General features: G+C 36.5%; 1 protein-coding gene and 1 pseudogene across 7 annotated transcripts in view; both read right to left on the bottom strand.

Annotated features, from left to right (window-relative positions):
- Cog5 (component of oligomeric golgi complex 5) overlaps positions 1 to 16,181 on the bottom strand; it is a 316,280-nt gene that overhangs the window by 47,897 nt on the left and 252,202 nt on the right. The window lies entirely within an intron of this gene.
- On the bottom strand, positions 1,185 to 16,177 carry LOC147829287 (bax inhibitor 1 pseudogene; annotated as a pseudogene). Its single transcript, XR_015449294.1, has one exon. The product of XR_015449294.1 is annotated as a bax inhibitor 1 pseudogene (transcript).

The following is a 16,181-nucleotide window of genomic DNA, read 5'->3' as shown; positions in this document are numbered from 1 at the left end:
TATACCCACTTGACAAAGAGAATGTTCACTGGAAATACCAAGGTCAAGTTAAAATTTTGACAAGAAATCTCTGCAGAGATAACACCATCAATGTGGAAGCCAATCAATCCTGCACAGGAAGAACAACTCTTTCAATACTTCAAGACTGCTGGGCCCATGAGACAGGTGTGACCCAAATGCCCAGTGTGTGCTGTTATTCTGATACACTAGCATAGCAACCCTAAGGAATACCTTCTGGAAACTGCCAATAGACTTCTTTCTATTCAAAAACTCAGATATAAGGCACCAAATAAAGGAACAGAGGAGGGAGAAAATAAATCTAAGTTTTCTGTACATTTAACAGCCATCCCAACACTCCAATGAAATGGATGGTGGAAAGAGGATATTATTCTTTTCGTGAGTTTTGTTTTTTAAAAAAGGAAATTGCCCAAGATTATTCTGTGTATGGATAATCAGTAGAAGTGATTAGAATTTTATATTCTTAGCCTTTATTTCTAAATGCATGAATTTTAGGGGAAAAGTTATGGATTGCTTTAGTGAGTTAATTTGTATCTGTTACAGATTGGACTTAAGAAAATTCTACATATTAACGGCTGTCATACTGATCTGATTTTAATCTAGTCTGCTATAGCAATTATTACTTAAAGGTAAATTAAACTTGACAAGGACATACAGAACATGATATAATTTACTCCATGAATGTGAACAGAGACTACAAACATGAAAAACTGGGCTGGGGATTTAGCTCAGCGGTTTCGCCGCCTGCTGTGCAAGGACAAGGACCCGAGTTCGATCCCCGGTACCAAAAAAAAAAAACCCCATGAAAAACTGACATTTTAGGAGAATTAAAACTAAGAAGGCCTACCCATTGTTACAGTAAGCCAAAGAAACTGAGAAAAGACATTTTTACTTTCTTTTGATAAATATATAATTTTTAAAAATTAAGTTCAATCTGTACTTTTTTCATTTCCCACTAGTATGAAATAGAATGGTAAAAAGCATTAAAAATTGCAGTTAAGAAGAAAAACAGAAAAGTCTTTCCTTAAAGTTGCCACTCATGATGGTGGTTAAGTCCACATAAGATATTTTCAAGCCAGGTTAAATAACTCCAATTTATTTTTACTTTTTTCATGGACATAGTTACCAATTTGAAGCAAATTGTGTACTAAAATACTTACTGGTCAGATTTGGAGAAAATTGTATTTTCCTGTGGTGAAATGTTGTTAAAAGGTAGATATTCAAAGGAGCCCATCCATCCAGTTTAATCTATAATGTGGTAAACTGATATTAATGGAAGCTCTGAGCTCCAAGAGAAAGCTGATGACAGCTCTGTGCACCATGTGTGGGGCACTCTGGAGGTTAAACTGCCATGGTCCGTGGCATCAGTGTTATGATGGGGGAGGGGAGAGGCCAACTGTTTACCTGACTACAATGAGCATTTAAAAGTTAGGAGCTCACCGGCACATCCCTGTAGCCCTAGCTACTGACTGAGAGGCTGAGGCAGGAGGATTATATGAACCCAGGAGCTTGAGGTCAGCTGGGGTACCACAAAGCGGGGAGGGCAGAAAAGTTATGAGCTTGAGCTGTACAATTTAAAAAATCCAATCTTAGGTGTCTCCAAATAATTCTGAAGAACTAACGAAGAAATGGGAAAGATAATTTTTTCTTACTTTATTTCAATTTATAATATCTGTGAATTAATTTTATCCTAATTCATATGCTCCATATTCATATTTAATGAAGAAACAAGGTTACTATGAGAAAAAGATGGAGATCATTTTGTGAGGATTCATATTTGGGGGATTTACAAGTATAGAAAAGCCCACCTCTCCATCCCAGTGATGGTATAATCAGGACGATAGGTGGTAACAAATGTTGGCCAGGATGTGAGGGAAAGGAACCCATATACACTGCGGGTGGCAATGTAAAAGGGAATTGCTACTTTGGAAATACTCAAGTAGCTTCTCAGAGGTAGCAAGAGGGTAACTATATGACTCAGCAATTCAATTCCTAGTTGTTAACTAGCAATAAAAAAATGAAGTTAACAGATATTACAACATGAATTAATCTTGAAAATATTATCCTAAGTGAAAGCCAGTCACAAAAGGCCATACATTAAATGATTACATTTATCCAAAATATGCAGAAAAGATAAATGTAAATCCATAGACACAAAGTAGATTTATATATATATAGATAGGTATATTCCATGTTTTTATCAACCTCACTGATAAAAATGTTGCATAAGACAAAGCTAAAGACATACTTTTTTCCATGATGAAAAAAATCAGTCATTAATCAAGACTATTACAAATTAAGTAAATCACTTGGCAAATTTACTTAGATACATTAGTGTCCAGTCTGTGCAAATTATGAAATACTCTCAATTATTTTACTGAAACCTAGTTATAACTGCTTTACCACATTCCCTTGATAAATAAGTCTAGGAACTTTGTCAAAAGGAAACAAAGTTAATATATCATGTTCTATTATTGAAAAATGTTCAAGTCCCAGTGCTTTGTAAATGACAATGACATAAACAGGTATCAGGAACTCACAGGATTTTGAAATATAACCTAGCTTTGGCTTGAGGCAGGGCTACATCAGAGCCAGCAGAGAAAAACATTTTTGAAGTGTTCCAGAGGAAAAGTTTTACTGACAGCCTTGTCATTATGTTTTTCTTCTTGAAAAGTTAAGGCATTTTTTTTCTCACTGGTATTTTTATAAACATTAAAATATTTTTTCTAAGATTTTTATTATGAACACATTCAAATATACAGAAAGTTAAAAGAAGTGTACAACAAACTCCACTATACTGATAACCTAGATTCCACAATTAATGTTTTAAAATATTTGCTTGATATATCTATTCCTCTGTCCATTTTATATTTTTGATGCATCTCAAGATAGTCTGCTGACATCAGTACATTTGTTCCCTCTGGCTTCACTCAAATGATTAGTTTTACTAATTCTATAACTTTAGATAAAGTTTTTAAAAAATATGCCTATAATGCAGGTTGGCAGTGGTGGCACAAACTTGTAATCCCAGCACTCGGGAGACTGAGGCAGGAACTATTGTGAGTTCATGGCCAGCCTAGGCCACATAGTGAGAACCTGTCTCTAAAACACCATAAATAAATAAGTAAATGAGCCAGAGAGCAAGCAAGCGAGCAATCAAGGAAGGCAGCCTATAAAGCCTTTTTCACTCAACAAAATGTTCCTGGCAGAGATTTGCTCCTTTTCACCGCTGTTGGCATTCCATTGAATAGATCTGTTTGTTCTGCCCAGTCTCCTTTGTTAATAGCTATCTGCAGTAGATGAACACTACACGTATTTTAGGAGTGTAAAGAGACTTGCCTCTGCCACTTGCTAGCCAAGTGACTTGTGGCTTCAGTGATAATGTGGAACTAATAATAAAGCTTACAGCAAAGGCAGCTGGGTAAACTGTCTCTCCAGACAATTCTGGCTCATTCTTATTTCTACTTACTCTTCTCTTGTGTCCTTCTCCCCACCTGTATCTGATTTCAGTACTGGGAGGGAGAAAAGACACAGATTAAGATTTGGGAATAGGACTTCAGCATAGGTGAAGGTGTCTGAAGTTCAGACTGGGCTGTCTCACTTGGGGCTATGTAACAAAGCATCTGGCACACAGTAGGTGCTCTATTTCACAACCCTACACTCATCTTGAGTCACTGTAACTTTGTTGCCACACTTCCTGAATTTGTGCTCCCTAAAATTTACTTTTTACTAGTTCACATATAAATTCTGCAAGGTACATAAAGTAGAAGATGCTCATTATACATCTACTGGCTGACTCAAGGGCCAGAGAAATGGTTATTCTTTCAATGTTCAATTTACGTGAGATGAACAGAATTGTACTGAGGTACAAAACTATAACTATGGCTGTGAAGCACTGGAACTAGAGGACTGGAAAGTGGAAACAATGAGATTCAACATTCTGAGCTGGGTGTGGTAGCATATTCCTGTAATCTCAGGGACTACAAAGGAGTGGGAAGGAGGGGGAAGAAAGGAGGGAGGAAAGGAGGGAGAGAGAGAGGGGGGAATGAATGTTCTAAAACATACACATACAGGGGTATCATGCTACACCATTCAATATACTCTGGAAAGATGTTAAAAACCAAGAGTTACATTTGAGTTATAGCTCATGTGAATGCACACTCTCATAGACACAAACTCACACATGAGAGAGAATCCAAAAAGTAAACAAATTCTTTTTTTCTCTCTCTCTTTTTTTTTTTGGTTCCGGGGATCGAACTTGGGTCCTTGCGCTTGCGCAGCAGGAGGCGAAACCACTGAGCTAAATCCCCAGCCCAAAAAAGTAAACAAATTCTTAAAATCATTAAAACAATTCCCCTGTACAAATGACATGATTCATTTGTAAATTATCTGAACAAAATATTTTTCAGAAATTTAAATTCTGTACATCTGCTGTTAGAAACTGATGAGCTTGAATTACTGAAACAACAGGCTATATAGTCAGCCAGAATTTAGATAGAAGATAGGTCTATATAATGGTTAATTTGCAGATGAAATGACCAAAATCTGCCTAATCATCACCTCTGAAGATTAAAAGTAAAAGAAACCTGGCAAAGCAAGGAATGAGTTTGATGACAGCTTTGAATTTCTATACAGAAAATTTCCTGAAAATTACTTGTGGGAAGTTATAAATCTGACTCAGAAAAATGTCTAAAAAGATTAATATATTGTAAATTAGTTATGAATTAGAAGGGCCAGGGATTTAGCTCAGTGGTTTCGCCGCCTGCTGCACAAGCGCGAGGACCCGAGTTCGATCCCTGGTACCAAAAAAATAAAATAAAATAAAGTTATGAATTAGAAAAGTGTAAGTTACTTTACAGATATTGTGGAAATACTGCTAAGGGTCTATGTATCTATTATTTCCATTATTTTATACACACCCAGCCCCATACCAGGGATCGAACTCAGGATCTTGTGCTTACAATGCGGACATAGTGGCACTGAGCTAAATTCCCAGTCCCCTATTATTTCCATTATTGCCAAGAAAATGTCAAGACTACAGGATAATTCCTTTTTACGTGGATTATTCATAATCCTAATTACTTCTTTGTAAGCATATAGAAAATACATTAGAATAAGTCTGTATTATAATTTCATAGATTTAAAGAAGTAGAACAAAGTGAAATGTATACTAATCCCCAATCTTTCCTAAATAAAAATGAATAAACATTTTTACAGTCAAATTAGGTATTTTTAATAAAAACTTTGAAATAAGCTTTGATGAACCTTTATAGTTATAGCTATACTAGTTTTTCCAAAAATAATAAGCCTTTGTACAATTACCAAATTAATTCTTAATGTAGAATTTTTAGTAAGATAAATTTTTTTTTTGGTACCAGGGATCAAACTTGGTACCTTGTGCTTATGAGGCAGTTGGCAGCACTACTGAGCTAAATCCCTGGCCCTACTGCTCTTCTTTTAATGATAAGCAAGCAAGGCAAATACATGGCTCTCAAATTGTCCCTCCTCCTTCCCATGCATAGGAAAGACATGAGGAGTCAATGGTGGCGCTGTTATGGGCTTCAGGCGCAGCACTCCAGGAAGTGACTGGAGGGCTCTTAGGCTGGACCCAGGAGATGAAATCTAGTAATCCCTGATAGCCATCCTGTCAGTACTTTGGACGTAAGATCCAGTGATCCCAGTAGTAGTCTATGATTCACCTAAGTGTTTTCTAGGCCATCAGATCCTGCAGGGCAATACATTCCAAGAGTTTTAAAACTGCTGTTTCTTTACATATTCCTCCACCAACAACGTATCCTAAGAGAACAATACAGAAAAGTTACATGTATGCAGGTGCTATTTATAAAAATAACAAAAAAAATAAGAAAACCCTACATACTTAAGACAAAGGAAATAGTTGAGTGCATTAAGCAACTCACATGAAGGAACAAGGTACAACAGGAGATCCTGTGTTACGGTATTTTTTTAAAAAAGAGATTTGTCTATGAGTAGTTTGTTCTCACAAAAAGACCAGAAAGTAAAAATGTTAATAGTATGAAACACTACATGAAGAGGAAAGTCAGTAAAACACTAATAAAGAGGATTTTGGAATTCCCTGTAGTATCTGAAAGGCTCACTTGTTAAACGTACAAAGAAATTGTCATACAAGATAATTTCATCTATTATAATAACTGAAAGATAAAACCTCTCTCTGAAAAACTTAAGACAAAATGAGCAAATGAACTGCCTTGGTTACACTCTACTGGTCCAAAAGAAGGATGTGGGAGAAAAGAATCTCTTTAAGGTACTTTTCAATAAACTAATCTGTGACACAAATGAAAATAAATGATTTTTATTTTGGCTTATATATCAAATGCTTTCATCATAGATTACTTGGCTCAGATTTTTTTTTTAACTTGGCTCAGATTTAAATAGAAAAATTATAATTAAGTATAATTTATTATGTCAATTATTCTATATAAATAAAAATTATGTTCAGACATATGTGTACCCACAAATGTCTTAATGTTAAATATAGTTTGTAATGCATTAGAAGTTGTATTTCATTTGAAATCTTCAGATTTAGGGTATGTTTTTGCAAATGTAACACAAAGAACAAATTCTTAGATTTACATAGCAATTGCTTATTTCCCTAGGACATAACCTAACTAAACTTTTATGGTGAATAATACTAATTTGCTTGGGTGCTAAAACCATCAGACAATATTTTCAAGAAAATCTTCCTATAGTGTATGTCACACTTCTCTGGTTTCTGGCAAAGTCTACTTAAGTTAATCACTGTGGACATTCACTAGTGTGAGAGTGAGCAGTGTTTCCATGCTATTACACATCTTCTGTTTCAAAGGCGACTTCTTATTAGAGCTTTGTAGGGAATATATAGCTGCTTGCCCTTTCACTGATTCAACAGCAGTAGGTAACAATCTTGAAATTTTGTGTCTTACTTCCCTTATTCCTAAAGTGTAAGCTCTTTTTTTAGGTCTTTTTGATATTCTTCCCTCATCTTGGTCTAGTTTGCCTTGAAGTGGGAATCTAGAGGATTAACCATGTTAAACTAGGAGACTTTCCTATAAGTGCAGTGTGTGCTTGTGTGAATGGTCACTGTGACACCAATTTCAGCTGCTCAGAGGATGTTTTCCTTTCCTTCCTGGTCCTCACACTGTACAAAACTATGCACACACCAGCCAGTCCTGCTGTATGTAAGCAGCACTCCCTCACACCACTGGGTCAGTCAAGAGGGGCTCTGTTCTGTGCACTATCCTCTTGTGGTGCAATACAGGTCCTAATTATACCTTGCTCCGGAACTTGTGATTCTTATTTCCGGGAGGGCTCAGACAGTTGGACTAGAAGTAGCTGGTAAAACTAGGGACTACTAGCCACCCAAGAGTTCCAGAAACCAGCGGTGTAGATGTGTAGTGACCTGTGGAAAGCCTTGAGACGCAGCGGAAATTGTTGGAAGAGTTCTAGAAAGCTGCAAAGAGGACTACAAACCTCAGCTGCTGAGGAGCTGGGGGTGGCCAGAAGGTGCCAAGACCCATAACACTAAGAGCTGTCACTGAAAGGGCTGAGAGGCACGAGCAGGCAAAACCTGAACATCAAGGGAGCTGCAATTTGCCAATTTGTGATTTCTATCTGAATTAAACAGAAGAATTCTCAGCTGAGTGTGCATTTCATGTTCTGAACTTCACTGAATTAGCTGCATCCTACAAATGTTGGTATGTCATATTTTCATTTTTATTTCACTCGAAATATTTTTAAAGCTTTCCCTCTTTGCAAGCAATCCTGAAAGAGATAACCATTTCAGAGTCCCTCATCTACAGTGCAAGTGAGGTGCAATCAGTTGAGACTCTACCTGCCCAAGGCAGCAGCTTTCTGAGCCTTTTTTGACTTAATGAATGCAAAGCTTCTCTTGTCTCTTGCTGCCTATGTGTCAGTAATAAATCCGCTTTATGCAGCTTCTTGTGTTTCAGTATGTTCCATCTCACTGAACTCTGACAAGTTCATAACCAGTGAACAATGAACCTGTTTCACGTTTAGCAAGATGAGACTATTCTATTGTATAACAATGTGAATAAATTGAACATTACTAAACTGTACAATTAAGGGCTGGGGATTTAGCTCAGTGGTTGCAGTGCCTGCCTCACAAGCACAAGGTCCTGAGTTCGATCCCCAGTACAAAACAAAATAAACTGTACAATTAAAAGTTAATATGGTAAAAATTTTTTTGAGACAGGAGCTCACTATGTTGCCCCCTCAGCTCAAGTGATTCTTGCACCTCAGCCTTCCAAGCAGCTGGGACCATACACACACACACACACACACACACACACACACACACACACACACACACACACACACACACATACCACCGAACCAGGCTGGAAGGTAAATTTTATATGATGCATATTTTATCACAATTAAACTTATTTTCAAATGTGTGAACTTTATTGTATGCAATTTGTATTTCAGTAAAGTCTTTTTTTAAAAAAAAATCTCTTTGACCTCATGAATCATTTAAAAGTGTGCTGTGTAATTTCCACATATTTGGGGAATTTTCCAGCTAACTTCCAGTTGTTTTGGGAGAGAGTCACTGACTTCTTTGAAATCTGTTGGGGCATTTTCCTAGAAAAAAATGGACATAGCATAATATTTTATAATTTCCTGAGGTTCAAAGAATCCCTGAAACAATTTGCTAGACTAACAATTCATATCTTAAGTTACTGAAAAATACTATAAAGGTTGTCCAAGACAGAGAGAAAGATGATTTTCTTGATTCTCATCAGAGAGAATCTTTCCATATGCCACTATTTTGTTGTTGCCCTCATTAAGGTATGCCTTAGGAAACACTCCAAATGGGCACAACCCCACACTAGTGAGCTGAGTAAGTCAGCTGCCCAAAAGTATGCTAAGCGTCTGATATAGCAAAGGATAATCAAAGACAATTAATAGCTTCTAAGATACAAATGAACTCTTCTAACTGTAATGCACTGAATTTCAGTTTGCACCCTAATGTTTTCAAAAAGAAGTGTTCAAGCATCCTCTCGCTCTTTGTCCCTGGTGTCTGGGGTTGGCAGCCTTCCCATACCTTCCTCCTCAACACTGCTACTGTAGATCTCAATTCAGAATCAAATCAGATGCTGGCAAAGAGATTCAGTTACAGTGCAATACTGTAGCCCAAGTCCTGAGCAATGTTTGGCCTTGGTCCCATTTGCAAAGCAATCTCCCCTAGTATTACAAAGGTTGACACCTACAGCAGCCCTAGGCAGCAAATGCAGGTTTTCTTTAGATATGATTTACTGAATATGGCTATAACTTCACTGCTTTGTGTATTTCTATGACTGCATATGTGAGAGAGGAGGGGTCTCTGAGAGAACCACAGCCTAACTCTGGCTAAATGCACACAACTTTCTTTCCCAGAAATATACTTTCAAATAGAATTACTTTGAAATTCACATGAAAGAATTAAATCATATTCCATACCTCAGAACAGGGTAGGATTACTAATATGCCTGAAAAGATAAAAAAGCTCTATAGCATTAGGACTTCCAATGCCAGTGAAGAACTGACTAGGTAATTCAGACTAATCCTCTCAATGAGACCACCCAGAAAAGCTAAATAACATTTTAAAAATTTCTTGATGGTAACAAAGTGCTAACAGGGCAGTGAAAAGTTATGGGGCAAGATTCAATTGCCCAATTTCTTTTCAAGCCTCTAGCTAATATTTGTATTTCTTGAGATGGGTGTAAGGATTCTATTTACTCACAGACTGAAAAAATCCCAAATTTTGTAATAAAGAAGAAAATCAATGAAAAACTATTTTTTTCATGAGAAATAGGAGAGAATAGATGATAGAAAATATTTCTTGGAATATTATATGGTTATGGCTAAGGTAATGAAAACCAGTGTTGGACAGTAAATATTAAAGAATGTGACAAAGGGCCAACATATACAGTGTCACTAAATGAAGTCCTACAGAAAAGGCTCATAATCAGGCACAGTGGTGTGTGCCCCAGTTCCAGATACTCAGAGGCTACAGCAGAAGAATCAGAGGTCAGCCTGGGTAACATGGCAAGGCCTCAGCTGAAACAAAACTCCCTAAACAAAAATGGAATACAAAAAACAAAATTAAAAAGTCAATGAACATATTAACAGTAAATAAAATCATTAAGTAAATTACTGTAGCAGTGAATTTATCTGCTTTGGCTGTGAAGCAAATTGTCAGAACAAATATACACTTGAGGGTTGAAGTAGGAAGAGTATACTTTTGGGAATAAAAAAAGTTCATGAGCTCTCTTTTCTGTAGACAGATGGCATATGCCCTAACTCTTCACCTGTTTTTTTTTTTTCCTGATGCCTTTCATCATCATGGAATATGCCACCTGTAATGTGTACAAAGAGGAAATGAGGGGTGGAGGGAGAGAAGCCAAACTGAGAAAGGTTGGATGGTCATCTCCCTTTTCTCTTTCTTCTCATCCTTCTCATTCATTGCCAGAATCATCATGAGTTTTCTGAAGAGAGTAACAAAATCTAAGAAGAGACCAAAGCAGTACCAGATATAATGCTTATCTCCATGTTCAGCTTTTTCAATAATGAGGTGGAGTATCAAAAAGGACAAAGCCACACATAACTACCAGTCCCATATACAGGTTTGCCTAGAAAAGCCGAAGAGATCCACAGAAAAGGTTCCTGAGGGAAGAGAAGACCATCAGGCTCATGGCTGACATCGAGATAGCTCCGGTGCCTGGCATAGAGTGCACTCAGGGTGAAGCAGGTGAAGATCACTGCTGTGCCCATGACTCAGAGCAGGACCCAGGCCAACTCCTGTAAGGAAAGCAAATCCAGCAAGAAGTCCCAATCTTGTCTGCTCAGTCTCATGGCTATGAGGTGTTGCCATCAGCCAAATTATCAACCCCAGGGAGCCCAAAGCAGACAGGAGGCCAGCCTGAATGAAATGAGTGACACACACAAGGCAAAACTGGCACAGACCTTCTTCAGGTGCGGCTGTGTTGAGGGGGTTATATGAGAAAATTTTAGAAGTACATCAAAGTTGATCTTCTGATCAGATATGTTCATGGTTCCAGAGTCTGTGGGGGCAGAGCCTCTGCTCTTCTCAACCTGCCTCTGAGGAGCCTCCCAGCCCTTGTAATACAGGATGTGCTCTCCTCACCTCTGTTTGCACCCACATTATTTGCTGTTAATAAGTCCGCTAAGCCATTTACCAGGATACTTTGTTTCCTGTGCTTCTGCTTTCACCTTGAAGTCAAGCCCCAGAGAGGCTGCTACAGGATTATAGACATAGAAGAGTCTTAACTGTGGCAAAAGCCGCCTAGATCAAGATCAGCCAGGGCTGGGGATTTAGCTCAGTGGTTCTGCCACCTGCCTCGCAAGCGCAAGGACCCGAGTTCGATCCCAGGTAACCCCCTCAAAAAAGATCAGCCAACCATATGAGCAAAGCCAGCCATGATCAGCAAAGCAAACTGGCTGTAACCCCTTTAGATCTGAAAAGCCTGAGCAATAAATGGTTCCTGTGCCACTCAGGGTGTGGCAACAGATAGCTAATACAAACTCAGGCAGATGTAAATTGAAAACTTTGAAATTTTTACTTTCTCCTCAAACTATCTCATGAGAAAAAAACCATTATTTGTCATTGCTCTCTGTCATCAATACAGCCTACTAACTTTAACAGAAGCTTGACAGTCCCATCTACTACTGAGCTGGCACAGTCCACAGATATCAAACTCTCACAAGCCTGGGAGGCACAGCAGAAAGCTATCTTTTAGGAAGGAAGGAAGTAGTGATGCTAAAATAGTCCAGTGTAAAAACAGAGGTAGGAAAGAATAGAAGGGTATCTAAACAATCAAGATGGTGCCTAACTCAAAGGGATTGGTTGGTTGTATTATAGCTACATTTTGTTCAAGAGACCCTATGCATATATTTCATCTGCTTGTGCATAAGTCATTTCATAACAAAATTTTGTACATAGGGTGGGAAAGGGCTTTGAGAGGAGGAATGGGATAAAATAAAATTTATTAAAAAAAGAAGTAATTTCATATTTCCTTTGATTTTTTTACTTACTTAAATGTGAATAAATCATTACCATTTTAACAGTGGTATTCATGTAGAAAACATTAAAATCTCCATTAAATAATCCTTTTAAAACTAAAAAAGTTGAACTCATATGTCTCTATATCATTTGAATAATACTTATGTAGGTTTTCTTCCATTAAAGGAACATCAAGTCTCCAAGTTACTCATGAAATTATACCAAGTACCAAGTGTATATTTACAAAGCCTTAAAACAAAACCCTAGTATGTCCAAAACTACTAATTTCATATACAGCTACTGATCTGCACTGAAATGGAAACCTTTTCTCTCTTTTTGGGGGGAGTACCGGGGATCAGACTCAGGACCTTGTGCTTGCGAGGCAGGTAGCGGAACCCCTGAGCTAAATCCCCAGCCCTAGAAACCTTTTCTTAACTGTCATTCCCAATTATTGTTTCAAATGGTATGCAACTTAATTATATGTCAATGCACTTTTTCATAGTTCATAATGCTTGACATCTACACTAAGATTCTAGATATCATTCCTTAAAATCACCAGGTAATAGTTATTGCTGAAAAACACCTAATTATTCATATATTTAAAGGAATACTTATTAGTATATTTGCCTACAATTTTATTACAAAAATTTTAAATCCTGCAAATTATAAAAGTCCTAATAGTTCCCTTGTATATTGATATTTTAATTTTCTTTTAACATAGGACGAGGAAGAAGATCAATTTAAATTTCCATTATAGGGTCTAGTGACATCTTAGAAGTCCTATTTCAGACTAAGAAGATGTAAACCCCACTGCACTGCTTAGAACTCACATGTGAGAATTCAATGCTAAATCCTTGTTACTTCAAAATTGAACTGCTAAATTATCATCTACGTATTAAGGGCATAGATGTTAAATAAATGATGATACACAGAAGTCATATATTATGTACAGATTAAAACAGGTAACAGATCTGTCATGTAAAATGAATAAGCAAACCACAAAACTATGTTCAGCACAATCATGCTTTTATTAAATAAAAAAGATGTTATATTTGCACATGGATACAAGTCAGGAGAGTTTTAAAGCTTAGAGTCTGGTCTGGGTTGGAATGCTAGAGCTGCAACACTTGTTCACTATAATTCTACTTTTAGTGTTGTACTGGTTATACTACTAATCTTTCTCAGCCTCGATTTCCACATTTTGTAGCAGTAGACATCAATACTTGCATTTCACAACACTAGCTGTAAAACAGATGATATAATAGACGTAAATGGATTGGTACAATCCTTGTTTCACTGTATGTGCTTAAAAATGGTAGTTATTACCCTACCCTTAAAAATGGATTGTTTGAGCTGGGCATGGTGACCCAAGCCTGTGATCCCAGCATTCCGGGGGTTGAGGCAGGAGGGGCACCGTGAGTTCCAGACCAGCTTGTGCTGCATAATGAGTTCAAGACCAGCCTGAATTACATAGTGAGACCCTGTCTCAAAAAATCAAACCAAACCAAAATACGAAAACTCCCCAAACAAACATAGGATTGTTTGGTACTATTTCAGATTTGAAAAAAAAGAATTTGTCCTTGTAGAGATTTATAGTTGTATGACATATACTTTTGATAACTAATAACACAAAGCCTTAGGGGAAAACACATATGTAATGATAAAAATACTTTCCAATTTATCATTATAAGCCTAGAAATATATTTTATATATAATTTATTAGTTATACCCTACAATGTGTCAGAACACTAAAATCAGCTTAGGAAATACTTTTGTGAGCCTTTCTCCTGGTGAATTATCTGGTAGCCAAGAAACTTTTAATCTTTAGAGAAATAAATTTAGGACTCTGAAAACTGCTCATTGTACATTTTAGATTGTATTTTTACGTTACCCTTTCTGAAAGTATGCTGCCTCTAAATTTCTAGCTTTCCTTTATCTCACTTTTTGAACATTCCATTAATGATCTAATTTCTGTCACTTCTTAACTTTATGAATTTGAGGCTTAAATTTTTCATCTATAAAAAGAATCCCTTAAAGATGTTGCTTTCATCCTAAATATCAAGTCAGCATTTCCTTTATACAGTTGTTATTCTACTTAAAAATATCTTGTTTTTCTTCAACAAAAATCTTAATATTGAAGGAACTGAGCAAAAGAGAAAAAAGAAAATGCTGTGAGACAGTGGGAGACAGGGAAGAGAACTGGTGGGAGAGCAAGCTAAGCAACAGAGAGACCTGTAAGACTCAGAACGTAGTTGCTCCCACAATGACTGCACCAGAAATAGAAAAGAGCCAACCTAATAGCCAAGAAATTAATTTTGGTAGCTGCTTGAATGCATATTAAATTTTGCAAAGCCATCTTTGCCTCTGAAAATGAATAGGATTTGAACTAAGTACAGAACCAAGTTGTTTTGCTCTGGATAAAAAGTGAGTGATGCCAGAAACTGCACTATCAGTTTAATTTGGTGTAACATTAACACACCTAAAGCAAATCAAAAGTCATGAGAAAATCACTAGGATAATCCAACACCTCAAGATCAGAAGTCTTGATTACACTGTGTCAACAATAAGCTATGCTAATTTTAATTTAGAATATTATACTTTTTTGGAAAATTCTTCTGAAAAAGACCAGCATTTAATGAAACAATAATTTGATTATGACACCTACTAAGTAAACTTTTACCAAATTCTAGGCACTCCATAAAATCCATGATACTATGAAATTTAAAAAACAAAAACAAAAATCTTAGTATTTAGCTATTTTCCTCTCAATATTTTTTTTTTTTTTTTGGAACCGGGGATCGAACTTGGATCCTTCCTCTTGTGAGGCAGGTGGCGGAACCACTGAGCTAAATCCCCGGCCCCTACTCTCAAGATTTTTAGTGAAAGTATTCTAGTAGAATAATATGGAAAGATGAAAGAAGAAAACATGCCAAATTTTAAAAAATACAAGGGCCAGGGATTTAGCTCAGTGCTTCCGCCACCTGCCTCGCAAGCGCAAGGTCCAGAGTTTGATCCCCGGTACGTAAAAAAACCCCCCAAAACAAAAACAAAAAACCCCCAAAAGTAGTAGAAATGGTGTTATTAATAGCCAAGAAATAAACATTAACAAGGAAACACTATTTCAGTTGTTAGTTGATAATGTATTTTAAAAATAAAACATGATGTTTTTACAATATTATTTAATGCTTACATCTTATGTACCTAAATGAAAACTGAAAAGTAAAATTATTGTGGAAGGAGGAAATTCTATTGAAAAATGAAAAAAGTCAACAACTTTCCATTAACCTTCAGCATTGTAGGTTAAGTAGTTCTGAGTAATTTAGGGCCACAAACTACATAACCAGAAATATTCAATAATGTTAGAAAACTGCATTATTTTTATTTTTTCAAAACCTTTTCAGTACCCACAATAATCGAAGTCACATATTGCCATTACTATCTCTCCTTCACTGCACTGTATCCTGCTAAACCCACGAAGTAAAATATTTTGTGTGTGTGTTGATTCTTTCTGTTCATGGGGAACTGTCTCATAGAATTTTTTCCTGACATTTTCAGTAGCTACACTGAACTCTAGTAGATAAAATACTGAACCATGTTTTAAAATATAACCACTTTTTAAAAAAAAAGCAATGAACATTATAATAAAGCATCTATAAACACAGTTTGGAGAGAAAAATTAGTCACCTAATTGCTTACAAAGAGCTTCCATGTCTCTATATGGCTAGTTTTCAATAAACAAAGTTTAAAAAAAGATGCCTCTAAAATATTGTCAAGATTAAAAAAACAAATGAATGTTAAATAGCACCATATAGGCAAACAAAATTTGGCCTTCCATTGAGAATGAAAGTAGGAAGGATCATACCACCGAGAATCATTTTATGCAAATTACTTCAGAACAACTAAGATACAGGTAAAAATAGATTACTTTATTTATTATGATGTTAGTTATGGTTAGTCAAGTATTGTATAACTAGTAAGTTTATCTATTTATTTATTTGGTACTGGGGATCTAACTCGGGTCCTTGCGCTTGCGAGGCAGGCACCGGAACACTGAGCTAAATCCCCGGCCCCTCTAACTAGTAAGTTTAAACAAAATTAAAGTTTGGAGATAAGGGATATCACT

Source organism: Heterocephalus glaber, unplaced genomic scaffold, assembly GCF_053883595.1.
Source record: "Heterocephalus glaber isolate CG9 unplaced genomic scaffold, H.glaber_assembly_v1.0 deba00000676, whole genome shotgun sequence".
NCBI lineage: Eukaryota > Metazoa > Chordata > Mammalia > Rodentia > Bathyergidae > Heterocephalus > Heterocephalus glaber.
This window is presented reverse-complemented; position numbering and strand designations above follow the sequence as displayed.